Source organism: Narcine bancroftii, chromosome 10 (genome assembly GCF_036971445.1).
Source record: "Narcine bancroftii isolate sNarBan1 chromosome 10, sNarBan1.hap1, whole genome shotgun sequence".
NCBI classification, from domain to species: Eukaryota; Metazoa; Chordata; class Chondrichthyes; order Torpediniformes; family Narcinidae; genus Narcine; species Narcine bancroftii.
This window is the reverse complement of record NC_091478.1, coordinates 77,760,524-77,777,443: the sequence shown is the minus strand read 5'-3', so window position 1 is coordinate 77,777,443 and position 16,920 is coordinate 77,760,524. Positions and strand designations below refer to the sequence as shown.

Sequence of the window (16,920 nt, the reverse complement as noted above, 5' to 3'; positions counted from 1 at the left end):
CTGCAACATCTCCACAAAGTCAAATAGAGTAACATTTCAAGTTTTAAGACCATTAGAACTTAATTTGTTTACTCACTGTTTTTCATTTATTTGTACAGTATTTAAAAGTTTAACTAATTTTAAAATAATTGTTACTTTAAAAAATATAGAGTTTTAAATGTATCTATATGTCTTGGAATATTCTGCCAAAGGTTGTCAGATGTTTTTTTCTTCCCATAACTATTACAGGGCTTTGAGATCGGGGAGGCACAGTTGGGGTAACAATTAGAGTAACACTCTTACAGCTGCCAACGACTGGGACTTGGGTTTGAATCCGCGCTGTCTGTAAGGAGTTTGTACATTCTCCCCGTGTCTGGTTTCCCCCCCATCATTTGAAACGTACCAAGGATGTAGATTAATTGGGTGTAAATTGGGCAGCATGGACGTGGGCTGAAATGGCCTGTTAATGCTGTATGTCTAAATTTAAATTTGAAAATCAGATCTGGAACAATATGTGCAGCTTTAATATTATTATCAAAGGAAAGATGTATTTTCCTTGACTGCAGAAAAGGTTCACTAGGTTGATTTCTGGGATTATTTTATGAAAATAATTGAGCACAGTCTGAGGTTTAGAAGAATGATCTTATTGAAATATATAATGTTGAGGGTGCTTATTAAGGTAGATCTAGTGATGATATTTCCTGGGCTAGAATTGGGGGCATCATTAGATTATAGACCAATATGATGAGGATTTTCATTTCTGAGCATTATGGATCTTTGGAATTTTCCACCCCTGGAAAACTGATGCTGAACTAAACTGGCTAAATTAAAGGGCCAAATGGACTTGCCATGCCCATGATCCTCACCTGCCTTCTGTGACTTGACCTGGATGCAGAAGGTCACATGAGCTAATGCTCCACACCCATGGCCATTTAACATTGAAAGGCTTCAATGCCTTTAATCAAATTAGGTAATGGAATCGGCTAGGGCAGTAGATTGCTCCAATTGCAGGATGTGGGAAATCTGGGGCAGCACAATTGTCCATGATGACTACACCTGCAAAAGGTGCATCTAGCTGCAGAGAGGAGTTTCAGGAAGACAGTCACCCCCAAACATCAGGAGACAGGCAGCTGAGTGACTATCAGGAGAGAGAAAGGGAATAGACAGAGAGAGAGAGAGAGAGAGAGAGAGAGAGAGACACTGAAACTGGACCCTCAGCTCAGAAAGGAAGGAAGGAAAAGAGGATTCAATAGTTAGAGGGACAGATGAGAGGATCTGTGGGAGAGATTGAGAATCCCAGATGGTCCGATGCCTCCCTAGTGCCAGGGTCTGCAACATCTCAGATCGCGTTCTCTATTCTCATGAGGGAGGGTGAGCAGCCAGATGTCGTGGTCCATGTAGAGACCAATGATGTGGGTAGGGAGGATGAAGAGGTCCTGCAAAGAGAGTTTTGGGAGTTAAGTGCAAAGTTGAAGGACAGGACCTCCAGGATTGTGATCTCAGGAGTGCTACCCAGTCTATATGCTAGCGAGGCTAGAAATAGGAAGTTAATGCAGCTAAATATGTAGCTAATGAGATGGTGCAGGAGAGAGTGCTTCATGTTCCTGGACAATTGGGCCTGTTCCAAGGAAGGTGGGACCTTTTCACCTGATGGATTGCACCTGAACTGCTGTGGGTAGGTTTGTTAGTGCTGCTCCAGGAGGTTTAAACTCAATTGGCAGGTGATTGGGAACCAGAGTGTTAGAATAGATAGTGGCGGAGGAGGATAAAGGTTTGTACACGATAGAAATATTCTCAGGTGTATTTATTTCAATGCAAGGAAAGACAGATTAGGGTGTGAATTGGCACATGAGATTATGACATAATTGCTATAAGTGAGACTTATAGGAGGGGTAGGACTGGCAGCTCAATGTTCCGGGCTTCTGTTGTTTCAGACGTGATAGAGGGGGAGGGATGAAAGGGGGAGGAGTAGCATTGCGAGTTAGGGAAAATATCACAGTTGTGCTTAGACAGAACAGCCCAGAGGGCTCATCTACAGAGGCCATATGTGAGGTGCTGATGATCAGGAAAGGTATGACCATATTCATGGATTTGTATTATAACTGCCTAATAATCAGAGAGAATCGAAGGAGAAAATAGAGAGATAGCAGACTGATGCAAGAAACAGAAAGTTGTGATAAGAGGAGATTTTAACTTTCCACATATTGACTGGGATTCCCATACTGTAAAAAAAAAGTTGGATGGCTTGGAGTTTGTCAAATTTGTTCAGGAAAGTTTTCTAAATCAATATATAGAGGCACCAATGAGAGAGGATGCAATACTTGATCTCTTATTAGGGAACCAGACAGGTCAGGTGACAGAAGTGTGTGTAAGTGAATATTTTGGGTCCAGTGACCATAATATTATTCGTTTCAAGTTCATTTTGGATAAGGTCTGGTCCCAGAGTTGAGATTCTAAATTGGAGAAAGGCCAATTTTATGGAAATGAGAAAGGATCTAGGAAGAGTGGATTGGGATATGTTATTTTCCGGCAAGTGTGTGTTAAGGAAGTGGAAGGCCTTCAAAGGCGAAATTTTGAGAGTGCAGAGTTTGCATGTTCCTTTCAGGATTTAGGACAAAATTAACAGGCACAGGGAACCTTGATTTTCAAGGGATATTAGCAATCTGGTTAAGAGGAAGAGAGAGGGATATACTAAGTATAGGCAACAAGGAGCAAATGAGGTACTAGAAGAGTATTGAAAATTTAAGAAAATACTCAAGAAGGAAATCAGGAAGGAAAAAAGAAGACATGAGATTGCTTTGACAGATAACGTGAAGTTAAACCTGAATTATGTTAAGAATAAGGGATAAAATTAGCCCCCTAGAAGATCAGAGTGGTTGCCTATGTGTGGAGCCTAATGAAATGTAGACCTTAAACAGTGTTTTTGCATCAGTATTTACTCAGCAAACTGGCATTGTGTATAAGGAAGGAAGGGAAACAAGCAATAGTGGCATGGAACATATAATAGAGATTAAAGAGGAGGAGGTACTTGCTACCTTACAGTGAATAAAGGTAAAAATCCCCCAGGCCTGACATGATATTCCCTCTGACCTTGAGGGAGACTAGTGTAGAATTTGCAGGGGCCCTGGCAGAAATATTTAAAATGTCCGTAGCCACAGGTGAGGTGCCGGAGGATTGGCGGATAGCTCGTTGTTTCGTTGTTTAAAAAAGGTTCCAAAAATGAACCAGGAAATCACAAGCCAGTGACCCTGACTTCAGCAGTAGGTAAATGATTGGAGGGTGCTTGAGAGATCGGATATACAGGGTTGATTAAGGATAGTCAGCATGGCTTTGTGTGTGGTAGGTCGTGTTTAATGAATCATAGTTTTTTGAGGAGTTACCAAGAAAGTAGATGAAGGAAAGGCTGGGGATGTTGTCTCCGTGGACTTTAGTAAGGCCTTTGACAAGGTCCCACATGGGAGATTAGTTCAGAAGGTTCAGACATTAGGTATCCATGCACAAGTTGTGAAGTTGTGAACTGAATTTGAAATTGGCTGAATTTCAGAGAGTGGTAGTGGATGATGCTTCTCAGACTGGAGGCCTGCGATTAGTGGTGTGCCTCAGGGATCGGTACTGGGACCATTGTTATTTGTTGTCTATATCAATGATCTGGATGATAATATGGTGAATTGGATCAGCAAGTTTGCTGATGACACTAAGATTGGAGGTGTTGTGGGCAATGAGGAAGAATTTCAAAGCTTACAGAGGGATCTGGGCCAACTAGAAAAATGTGCTGAAAAATACCAGATGGAATTTAATGCAGATAAGTGTGAGGTGTTGCATTTTGGAAGGACACACCAAGGTAGGACATGCACAGTAAATGGTAGGGCACTGAGGGGTGCAGAGGAACAAAGGGATCTGGGAATACAGATGCACAATTCCCTGAAAGTGGTGTCACAGGTAGACAGGATTGTAAAGAAAGCTTTTAGCATCTTGGCCTTCATAAATCAAAGTTTTGGGAGGTTATAGTGAGGTTGTATAAGAAATTCATGAAGCCAAATTTGGAATATTGTGTACAATTCTTGTTGCCTAACTCCAGGAAGATTGAAGGAGGACAGAGAAGATTTACCAGGATGTTGCCGAGTCTTCAGGAGTTGAGTTACAGGGAAGAATGAGGGGAGATTTGATAGAGGTTTACAAAATTATGAAGGATATAGAGAGAGGAAATGTGAGTGGGCTCTTTCCATTTAGATGAGGAGAGAGAAAGACGAGAGGACATGGCTTTAGGGTGAAAAGGGAAAGGATTAGAGGGATCATTTGGGGGAACTTCTTCACTCAGAGTGGCAGAGTGGTAGGAGAGTGGAATGAGCTGCCATCTTATGTGGTAAATGTGGGCTCACTCAAGTTTTAAGAATAAATTGGATAGATACATGGATGGGAAAGATCTAGACAGTTATGGAATGGGTGCAGGTCAGTGGGACTAGCAGAATGATGTTTTGGCACAGATGAAGGGCCGAATGGCCTGTTTTTATGTGCTGTAGAGTCCTATGGTTCTAAGTCTCAATCAGCACATTACCCTGCATAGGTTTTGGCCCAGAACTACTGAGAAAATATTCAAGAACATTTGGAAACTGTAAAATTTGCTGTAAAATTTAAAGAGAAATTTTCTTAAAAAAATTAGGGTGGTGTGGTTAGTATAGCACTTTACAGCCATCAGCAATCTGGACTGGGGTTAAAATCCCGTGCTGTCTAAAGGAATTTGTACGTTCTCCTCATGTGGGTTTTCCCCAGAGAGCTCTGGTTTCCTCCCAATCCTTCAAAAAGGTGTTCAGGATTGTAGGTCAGTTGGGGGTAAATTGGGCAGCATGGGGTTGAAGGCTGAAAGGGCCTGTTACCGTCCTGTGTCTAAATTTAAAATAAAAAAAACACCAAGAAATAATTAAAAGCAAAGTTTATAAAAATAATATACTGATGCTGGAGAAACTCAGCAGGTCACGCAGCATTCTAAATGTAGCAAAGGTACATAACCTGCGTTTAGGCCTGATTCCTTCATCAAGATATGAGCAAAATGCAAGAGGTGGCCTGGATAAAATCTTGGGGTGAGAGACTGGGGAGGAGCGCAGGCCCACAGGCAAGAGGTCATACATGGATATGGGTGGGAGGGCAGAAATTTTAAAAGCTGGGAAGAGATAGGAAGGAGGACATCAGAAAGAGGGATAAAGAAAGAGACAGGAGGGGCCAAATGGGAACAGGAGAAGCCGATATTAATGCTGTCTGGTTGGAGAGTATCCAGACAGAGTATTAGGTGCTCTGCGTCGAATTTGTGGACGGGCTCAGATTGGCAATGCATGAGGCTGCTAACATGAATGTCTGTGTGGGAGTGGGGTGCTGAATTGAAATCGTTGGACAGAGCAAAGGTGCTCAATGATATCCCTGTGATAGTACAGATCTATCACCAATGTATATAGTGTATATAGTTACAGTATCTAGACTGTGCTTACAGCGATTGGCTGAGAACTTAGCCACACCTACTGTCTGGGCCTTAAAGGGTTGTGTCCCTAGCCAGGTCGGATCATTCCGGACTGGTCGGCCACCTGTGAAGAGCTCCTGTCTTTTGCTAATAAAAGCCTTGGTTTGGATCAACGTCTTTGATTCTTTCGACGAGCTCTATAATCCCAGTCAGCATCAAATCTTTCTGATGTAGAGGAAGTCATAACAGGATCACCAAGTACAATAGATGACAACTCTGTCTGTCCATGGCCTCATATACTTCCTGGTATGGAGGTGCCGATGCCTAGGACAGGAGCAGGTGACAGATGGTTGTAAACTCAGCCAGCGCCATCATGGGCATTGGTTTTCACTCCATTAGGGACCTCTTTAAGAGACAGTGCCTCAAAAAAGCAGCCTCTATCATTAAGAACCCCCACTACCCAGATCATGCCCTTTTCTCACTGCTACCATCAGGAAGGAGGTGCAGGCACCTGAAGACACACACTCAATGTTACAAACAGCTTCTTCTCCTCCGCCAACAGATTTCTTAAAGGTCAATTCCAGCGGTCCAGATTGAATTCTTCTCTCCATTGCTGACTGTGATGTGTTTGCATGCTTTCCCTGTGACCATTTGCATTTCTTCCAGATGCTCTAGTTTCCTCCCATTTCCCAAAGATGTGTTGGTTGATAGTTATAGGGTGTACAAATCGGCCATAGTTCTGAAACATCTGTGGCTCCCCCTTTACTACAGGAAGGATATCAGTAAAATGGAGAGAGAGTGTAGAGGAGATTTACTAGGATCTTGCCCAGATTTCAGGGACTGATTTACTAGGAAAGGTTAAACAGGTTAGGATTTTATTCACTGGAGCTTATAAGAATGAGGGGAGATTTGATAGAGGTGTTTAAGATTATGAAGGGGGAATAGAGTAAATGTCAATAGGCTTTTTCCATTGAGGATGGGCAAGATTCAAACAAGGCTGTGAAAGGGGAAATGTTTAGGACAGTGGTTCTCAACCTTTTTCTTTCCACTCACATGCCACTTTAAGTATTCCCTATTGCCATAGGTGCTCTGTGATTAGTAAGGGATTGCTTACGGTGGTATGTGGGTGGAAAGGAAAAGATTTAAAAACTGTTTTAATTCTACCTAATTGATTTATTATGTGCATGGTTTCATAACTCCAAAGAAAAGGGGCTAATGATAATTTTTCTCAAGCAAAATATTTCTGTAACAATTGGGTATAGAGCAGTGATTCTCAACCTTCCCTTCCTACTCACATACCACTTGAAGCAATCCCTTACTAATCACAGAGCACTGATGGCCTAGGAATTGCTTAAGGTGCAATGTGATGAGTGGAAAGAAAAAGGTTGAGAACCACTGGTCTAGATGAACTTGAAACCTTAACCAAGGAAAGGCAGTTGAGATTTTACATGGACAAGTATGAAATATTGGATTTTGGGAAGTGAAAACAGGGTAAGACAAACACTGTAAGTGACAGGATCTTAGGGAATGATGTAGAACAGAGATCCCTTGGAATACATGTATATAGTTTCCTGAAAATGGTGACGTGTAGATAAGGTGGCGAAGAAAGTATATGGCATGCTTGCCTTCACTGGAAAGTGTATTGAGTACAAGCGTTGAATTATCATGTTACAATGGTACAAGATGCTGGTGTGTCCACATCTGGAATATTGCATGTAGCTCTGGTTGCAATATTATAGAAGAGATATTATTAAGCTAGAAAAGATGCAGAAAACATTTACAAAAATGTTCCCAAGAGTGTAAGAAGCTGGCAGGTGACCTTGTAGAATATTTAAGATGGATTGCATAAGGTTTTTTCCAAGGTAGGGAAGTCTAAAATTAGAGGATGTAGATTTAAAATGAGAAGGGGTAGATTTTTTTTAAACCAAAAGGACCGAGTGTTTTGACCATTTTCCACACACAGGGTGGTGGTATAAGGAGCAAGTGGTCAGAAGGTGTGGAAGAGGTGGATACAATTATAACATTTAAAAGATATTTAGACAGGTTCATGGACAGGAAAGGCCTGAAGGGATGAAGACCAAATGCAAGGAAGTTGGACTCTCAGGAAGACACATTGGTCAGCATGGACAAGCTGGGCCAAAGGGCCTGTGCTTGTGCATTTTTAGTACATTTTGTGGGCAAAACTCTCATTTGTACAAAACTATTTATTTATTAATTTTTATAGATTAAATACTTGACTGCATATGTATTATTTGTCTGTATGTGTGTGTGTGATAGTACAGATCTATCACCAATGTACATAGTGTATATAGTTACTGTATCTAGACTGTGCTTACAGCGATTGGCTGAGAGCTAAGCCACGCCTATTGTCTGGGCCTTAAAGGGTTGTGTCCCTAGCCAGGTCAGATCATTCCGGACTGGTCGGCCACCTGTGAAGAGCTCCTGTCTTTTGCTAATAAAAGCCTTGGTTTGGATCAACAAGTCTTTGGTTCTTTCGACGAGCTCTACAGTGTGTTATTCCTGGTTGTACGTCTACATGTTTTGCACCAAGGACCGGAGAACGCTGTTTTGTCGGGTTGTACTTATACAATCAGATGACAATAAATTAGAAATAGACCTCTGTACAGATAATTCATTAAAACCAGAGTCCTGCTTGTTGAGTCCATAGAGGAAAATGGAAAATAAATGAAGTAATTTTAAATCTTTGCTGATTCATATCAGAATACTGTGCTCAAATCTGGTCATTGATTTTTGAATAAGATGCAAAATAATCTTTCCAGAGCTTTTAACAGGACTGAAGTTATAGCTATTAGAAAAGACCAAACAATCAGAGGATCCTTTCCCTGAGAGTCCCCTCAAGGGGGCCTTTAACTTGATGAAGCATTTGATTTGGGAAAGATGTTTTTATTTGTAGGAATTCTAGCTTGTAATACAAGGTCACAAAAGGAAGTTGGGGGAGGAACATCGTGGTTACAATGTTGAATGTAATAATCGTGCAATAGATGAGTTAGATAGGATCAAGCATTTAAAAGGAATCAAGGCAAGTGTATTAGGAGAAAAGATTAGAAAGATGAGCCAATCACATTAATCGTCATTCAAGTTTATTGTCACATGTGCAGCGGAACAGTGAGAAAGTTCATGTTGGATACTCCAGCATGTTGATCCATAATGCAACAGGTCACAGTTTAGAATTGCAGAGCGGGATTGGTTGGAACAGAGCATAGGCAACATTATTTTACTAGTGTGAGGTTCATTCAGGACTATGATAAAAGCAAGAAGCTGATGGTGCACGGGAGTAGAGAGCAGAGAGAGCAGTTAGGGTTGAACACGTTGGCTGCTTTCCTGAGGTGGTGGGAAAATGTAGATGGGGAGGGGAGAGATATTTGTGTAATGGTTTGAGATGGCCTTCATAACTCTGCAGTATTTTTGCGGTCTTGAGCAGAGTAGTTTGTGTAACAGGCAGCGATGCACCCTGATAGGATGTCTTCATTGTTGCATCTGCAGAAGTTTTTGAGGGGCACACTGAATTTCCTCAGGCGTCTGAGGACGTTGAGATGCTGGTGTGCTTTCTTGGCCATCGCATTGAGGTAATTGGACCAGGACCGGTAGTTGGAAATGTTTACCTCTTAACAACTTAAAAACTTGCATTGAAGAGGGGTTAAAATGTCATGCATCAATTGAGCCAAATTACCTTTCTATCTGTGCTGCAGGGTCAACCTTTGAACTAATTTCAAAACTAAGCAACAAATAAATTAAACACAATCTTTCCTCAGCAGCTGATATTTTCTATGTTGTAAAAAATTTTTTTATTTATTAGTTAAAAACTACTCAATGAAACCCATAATTAAAGATAATTCAAAACAATATGATATTTCTATATTGATTGAAAAGTTGAAAATCTAAATTGTAAAGTAAATTTCCTGCAGTGACTATCCCGTGGAATTGAAAGGACTGTTAAAATTTGGTAAATCCTGCAAGCTATGATTGATTGCACATTCTCCTCCTGCTCCTCTAACCCCCAGAAAAAAAAGAAAATGGTTTGTGAGCTTCAGAGACTTAACTTTTTTTAAGTCCTGGGATGTCAAAAGGCTGTCTCGATGTTGATCCATGTGACTGCAAGCTTGGACCCTCTTTTTCACGCTCAAATTGGTGCTTTGAAACCAGAGTTCCAGGACCTGGTGCCAACAGATTCCAATCTTCAAGGGATCATATGGAGGTCTGGATTAACCATTAAGCAAAATAAGTATGTTCTAGGGGCACCAGTGCTGGACTTACCATGGTGCAGCTGAACTAGGGCCCCACAAAAATGGGGCCCGGAGAAAAATGGAATTTTTAATATATTACTTAACATTCAACACTTATTGAGTCTTAATGTCTTGTTAATTACCAGCACGGTTTCATAACTCCAAAGGAAATGGGCCAATGACAAATTTTCTCAAGCAAAATATTTCAGTAACAATTGGGTCAAGAGCAGTGATTCTCAACCTTCCCACTCACATACCTCGTTAAGCAATCCCTTACTAATCACAGAGCACCAATGGCACAGGGATCTCTTAATGTGGTATGTGAGTGGAAAAAAAAAGGTTGAGATTCACTGGGTTAGACAATGGAAGGGTTGAGGGGGAACCATTGTTGGGTTGCGCTTAGGGCATCACTTGGCCTCAATCTGGACCTGATCTTCTGTTGTGAATAAGCCAGAGTAAAAAGAAAAGGTATTTTACCCCAAACCATCACCACTACCCATGATACCAATGTATTAAAGACTTGTCAACAATTAAGTCTAATTTACTTTTAAATTGCATAATTGTTCCATTGCAAACAAATACTCTGAGAATGAGGTATCAATGATTGGCATTGAAGCTGCTTAAACACGATATTGTTATAGAACTTCAATGGAATATTATCTCTTTTAATGTGGAATTGCTGTAAAATCCCATTTTGTGATTATTTGGGAAGGTGCTACATGTGTTGTAGCTAGCATCCTCCCATTACAAGAACAACATGTGTGGTGCTTTCAACAGTAAAAGAGTTGAATGTTTTTCCTGAGTTGTTATTTCACAAGATGCCAAAGTGATGGTGTGACAAAAAAAAAGTGGAGAGGTAAAAGAGTAACAGGAACTTGTGATTTCACTTCCTTTCCAAATGTTCCCTTGTATAGTAAAGATGAAACTAATAGCATAACACATCGGCTCAAACAAAGCCAGCAGAGCACATTCTTACATAAAAGGACCTAACTGCTTCCAATTATATGTGTAACAACAAATGAGCATGACATGAATGATTTGTTTGTTGAAAATATGTTTAAATAAAGCTTCACTGAAAGTACATGAATTTACATACCTATTATTTAGATCATGAGGCATGAATTTTTGAACTAAGTCATATAATATTCCTGCAGCTACAACAACTTACACAGTTTAATAAGATTAAAAGGTAACTCGTAGGTTAATGCTACACGTGTACCCCTAACATTGTTGTCCCGCAATCTTCTTTTCCAGAAATAATTCAATCAGCATCAACCATCACATTACTGGTATTGTTTAAGGAGAACTTGGATGCTGTGCTAGGTTTGAAACGTGAGACTGGAACCACAGTTCCAAAAACATCCGTGAAAGGGGCACCTGAACCAAACCAGTATGATCAGCCGTCTTATTAACTTGTATGAATTTGTTAATTTCCACAGAATAAACTCTTGATCCTGCCAGGGCTTTTGGAATGAAATGCAGTGTCACTTCAATCTAAAATGTTACTTTTTTCTCCTACTATTTATTCTTGGGATGTGAATAAAGTTGGCAGGCCATCATTTATTGCCAAGCACATTTCAAACAGTATTCTTAAGCATAGACTCAGAACATATGGGCTATTTTTATACTCTTATCCACCAAAACAGGAAGCATTGAGAACTTCAATGGTGCAACCCTTCAGCAGTCCCTTTAATTTTGTACATAGCACATCACTTCATTGTAGAGCTCGTCGAAAGAATCAAAGACTTGTTGATCCAAACCAAGGCTTTTATTAGCAAAAGACAGGAGCTCTTCACAGGTGGCCAACCAGTCCGGAATGACTAGGGACACAACCCTTTAAGGCCCAGACAGTAGGCGTGGCTTAGCTCGCAGCCAATCGCTGTAAGCACAGTCTAGATACTGTAACTATATACACTATATACATTGGTGATAGATCAGTACTATCACATTCATATGCCTTTCTGTCATTCGCTTATTGCTTGAAGAAGGGCTCAGGCCCGAAATGTCACTAATATATCATTGTCTCCGCGGGATGATCCGAGACTGGCTGAGTTCCTCCAGCATCTGCAGACTTCCATGTTTCACTTTACTTCATGATCCAATTTCCCCAAGCTATTCTCAGGATGAACTCAACATTTTCCAAAAACACAAGATGGGTACCAATGCCTCTTCTCCAAATTTTACCACTCTGGTTTCTTACAGATTTTTCTTATCAATAATGAATAAAAACATCGGCTTTGATGAATTTCAGAAATACTCCAGGATTTTGATTTTTAAAATGTGGATGTGGTGGAACATGGTAATGCAAGTGGGGTACCTCACTGGACCGCTCAGGCTGGCCCACCTCTGACCTGGTAACTCCTCCCTGTAGTTTCCCAATAGCCCTAGTCTCCTCCCTCAATTCCAGACTTCGATCTGGGCCAGAAGCATGCAGGAGGTTCCAGGACACTAAAGTCTTTGGCCATGCTCTTCATGTCTACATGTGGTCATTGATCGAGCTACAGTGGTGTACTGTTTATGTGTAATTCTTGAAGCTAAATGCTCAAGGTCTGTTCAATAAGATCTCCCATCTATTGATTACCAATGAGGTTATTGGTGAATTTCGCCTGAATGATTCTGTTTGAAATTAGTCATCATCAGTTTATATGTCAGGGTCTTTGTGTTGCATATTGTAATTTTTAAAAATGCAGTTGATCCAATGAATACTTGATCATTATGCTTTTGCCCATTGTCTGGGGAATTTTTTTCTGTGTGAAAGGGAAATATTAATGTGAAGTCCAATTGGAAAAAAGCAGATGTTGGGGTCAAATGTAATACAAAAATGTGCTAGAGAAACTCAGCAGGCCGTGCAGCATTCGTAGGAACACAAGGGTAGCCAATGTTTCGGGCCTGGGCCCTTTATCGGGGATTGGAAAAAATGCTCACACTGTCCATCAATGGTCTCTCCTCTTATGATATCCAATTAACATCTGTTGTTGGCCTGGACTCCTCCCCCAGCCAGCATTGTTTCATTCTGACGCCTTCCTGTTCTTTGCTTATTCCTTGAAGAAGCTCGGGCCTAAAACGTCAGTAATATATCTTCACATCCTAGGGGCGCTGCGTGACTAGCTGAGTTCCTCCACCATTTCTGTGTGCTTTTGTGACAATCACAGCATCTGCAGACTTCCGTCTTTCACTGCAATGCCACACACCCATCCCTTTCCCAAAACCCCACCTCAAATCTGTACAGACCAATGTAGACAAAATGAAGGGAATAAGAGTGACACAAAAACAATCAGTTTGAATGTACATTTTAGAGAGCAAAAACAAGATTACACAATTATATTTGAAAATTTAACAAAAACACACATTTCAGATGGTGCAATCATATTGGGTGTATCTTGCAATAGAGAAGTTGAAGCCCAACACAGTGGGGAACTATGCAAATTATAGCAAACCACTGATGTGATATATGTGCTGTCTTAGACAAAATTTATGGTGCTTGCAACTGAATAATCTTGTACTTTTGTAAAACAGGTGAAGAAAGGTCACATTTTGTGCTTTTTATTTTATTAAGATGTTTTTTCATGTATCTTGGGTGGTCTGTTAGTATCTCTGACACTTCAGTTTTCAGTGGAAATATTTAATTGCATTCTCACAGAGAATGTTTCAATTTCTTCTGTTACTTGTGTGGTGATATGTAATTACACCACTAGGTCACTTTGGCTTGGCTTCGCGGACGAAGATTTATGGAGGGGGTAAATGTCCACGTCAGCTGCAGGCTCGTTTGTGGCTGACAAGTCCGATGCAGGACAGGCATACACAGTTGCAGCGGTTGCAGGGGAAAATTTGTTGGTTGGGGTTGGGTGTTGGGTTTTTTCTCCTTTGTCTTTTGTCAGTGAGGTGGGCTCTGCGGTCTTCTTCATAGGAGGTTGCTGCCCGCCGAACTGTGAGGCGCCAAGATGCACGGTTTGAGGCGATATCAGCCCACTGGCGGTGGTCAATGTGGCAGGCCCCAAGAGATTTCTTTAGGCGTCCTTGTACCTCTTCTTTGGTGCACCTCTGACACGATGGCCAGTGGAGAGCTCGCCATATAACGCGATCTTGGGAAGGCGATGGTCCTCCATTCTGGAGACGTGACCTACCCAGCGCAGTTGGAATTTCAACAGAGTGGATTCGATGCTGTCGGCCTCTGCCATCTCGAGTACTTCGACGTTAGGGATGAAGTTGCTCCAATGAATGTTGAGGATGGAGCGGAGACAACGCTGGTGGAAGCGTTCTAGGAGCCGTAGGTGATGCCGGTAGAGGACCCATGATTCGGAGCCGAACAGGAGTGTGGGTATGACAATGGCTCTGTATACGCTTATCTTTATGAGGTTTTTCATTTGGTTGTTTTTCCAGACTCTTTTGTGTAGTCTTCCAAAGGCGCTATTTGCCTTGGCGAGTCTGTTGTCTATCTCGTTGTCGATCCTTGCATCTGATGAAATGGTGCAGCCGAGATAGGTAAACTGGTTGACCATTTTGAGTTTTGTGTGCCCGATGGAGATGTGGGGGGGCTGGTAGTCATGGTGGGGAGCTGGCTGATGGAGGACCTCAGTTTTCTTCAGGCTGACTTCCAGGCCAAACATTTTGGCAGTTTCCGCAAAACAAGACGTCAAGCACTGAAGAGCTGGCTCTGAATGGGCAACTAAAGCGGCATCATCTGCAAAGAGTAGTTCACGGACAAGTTGCTCTTGTGTCTTGGTGTGAGCTTGCAGGCGCCTCAGATGGAAGAGACTGCCATCCGTGCGGTACCGGATGTAAACAGCGTCTTCATTGTTGAGGTCTTTCATGGCTTGGTTCAGCATCATGCTGAAGAAGATTGAAAAGAGGGTTGGTGCGAGAACGCAGCCTTGCTTCACGCCATTGTTAATGGAGAAGGGTTCAGAGAGCTCATTGCTGTATCTGACCCGACCTTTTTGGTTTTCGTGCAGTTGGATGATCATGTTGAGGAACTTTGGGGGGCATCCGAGGCGCTCTAGTATTTGCCAAAGCCCTTTCCTGATCATGGTGTCGAAGGCTTTGGTGAGGTCAACAAAGGTGATGTAGAGTCCTTTGTTTTGTTCTCTGCACTTTTCTTGGAGCTGTCTGAGGGCAAAGACCATGTCTGTAGTTCCTCTGTTTGCGCGAAAGCCGCACTGTGATTCTGGGAGAACATTCTCGGCGACACTAGGTATTATTCTATTTAGGAGAATCCTAGCGAAGATTTTGCCTGCAATGGAGAGCAGCGTGATTCCCCTGTAGTTTGAGTAGTCTGATTTCTCGCCTTTGTTTTTGTACAGGGTGATGATGATGGCATCACAAAGGTCCTGAGGCAGTTTTCCTTGGTCCCAGCAAAGCTTGAAAAACTCATGCAGTTTGGCATGCAGAGTTTTGCCGCCAGCCTTCCAGACCTCTGGGAGGATTCCAACCATACCTGCTGCTTTGCCACTTTTCAGTTGTTCAATTGCCTTATATGTCTCTTCCCGGGTGAGGACCTCATCCAGCTCTAGCCTTAGGAGCTGTTGAGGGAGCTGGAGCAGAGCGGAATCTTGGACTGAGCGGTTGGCACTGAAAAGAGATTGGAAGTGTTCTGACCATCGGTTGAGGATGGAGATCTTGTCGCTGAGGAGGACCTTGCTGTCTGAGCTGCGCAGCGGGCTTTGGACTTGGGGTGAGGGGCCGTACACAGCCTTTAGAGCCTCATAATAACCCCTGAAGTCGCCAATGTCAGCGCTGAGCTGGGTTCATTTGGTGAGGCTAGTCCACCACTCATTTTGGATCTCCCGGAGTTTGCGCTGAAGATGGCTGCATGTGTGACGGAAGGCTTGTTTCTTCTCTGGCCAGGACAGCTTTGTAAGGTGAGCCTGGTGGGCAGCTCACTTCTTTGTCAGCAGCTCCTGGATTTCCTGGCTGTTTTCGTCGAACCAGTCCTTGTTTTTCCTGGAGGAGAAGCCCAGTATCTCTTCAGTGGATTGCGGTATGGTGGTCTTCAGCTGATCCCAGAGGGTTTCAGGGGACGAGTCCGTGAGGTGGATTGCATCCTCGAGCTTTGCTTTGAGGTTTGCCTGGAAGTTTCCTTTCACTTCGTCTGACTGCAGGTTTCCAACATTGAACCTCTTTCTGGGGGCTTTACTGTTCCTGGGCTTTTGCTTGAAGTGAAGGTTGAGCTTGCAGCGAACCAGCCGGTGGCCAGAACTACAGTCTAGCCTTCCAGGTTCGTCTTGCAGAGAGACAAGACCTCTTAGTGTACATATTAGTTTATTAAATTATACTGACAATAACCACACCAGCAGTGCAAGTATAAGACAGCTTTATGTAATTGCATATCACCACAACTTGGTACCAGACAAAAGTGGGAAACATAAAGTCTATTGTGCCTTATCAATGGCCATTATATTTGCGTAAGGAGATTCAAAGGTCTTGATAATGGTTGAGACAATATTGGAAAGAAAAAGCAGAAAATTGTTGCTGGTATTTTGAAATTTAGGCTGAAGAATAATAGCCATAGAGACCCCAAGGCCTAAAGCTGACTTCTTTTTCAGCTTTTTCAAACATCTTCATAACATCCCTTCTCCCTGATCTCCTCTCTGCTCAAGGTTCTGCTCTTCCAACTCGAGTTGGCCCATCAGCCATCAATGGGCTAATCCCTGGAATTTCTGCCCCTTTTAAGATACTATTTAAAAATCTGCCTCTTGGAACAAGTTTTCACTTGCCCCTCATTGTCAGTGATGTCCAATTATGCTTATTGGAGGCTCCTTAGGATGGTTTTCACTGTTATTTGTGTTCTATTATTTGGTTGACACAGTTTGATTGCTGTAGGGAATTGTGCTGAGATATTCAATGGACTATTTCTCCTTGTTCACCTTTCTCAGGCTTGGTGCACAATTAAGTGAGCGAGTGAAGTTGATATCAACAAAGACCTGCACTTCATTAGAGTGCCTCAACTGGGTTGTGGATAAATTGAAAAGCCACTGTAAGACAGAAATATAGCAAAACATCTGTAATTAAAAACTGTTTAATCAAATAGTTAAATTAACCCCACATTTATAAAAGAGTAGATGAGCCTGGACTGCAGCCTTGTTATTCAGCCTCCCTGGGGAGATATGAAGAGGGTACAGTGAGTTGAGAGTATAAATAATGTGATTCATAATATAGCACAGCTACAGGCCGAAGAGCCCATTAGTTATATACTCTGAATCTCCGAAGGCTGGTTTTAATTTTGTAAAATGCTTTCTACTCTTAAATTAC

At 42.1% G+C, this 16,920-nt stretch overlaps 1 protein-coding gene across 1 annotated transcript in view; it reads left to right on the top strand.

Moving 5' to 3' along the window:
• carmil2 (capping protein regulator and myosin 1 linker 2) overlaps positions 1 to 16,920 on the top strand; it is a 140,475-nt gene that overhangs the window by 9,724 nt on the left and 113,831 nt on the right. The gene's annotated exons all lie outside the window — the stretch shown is intronic.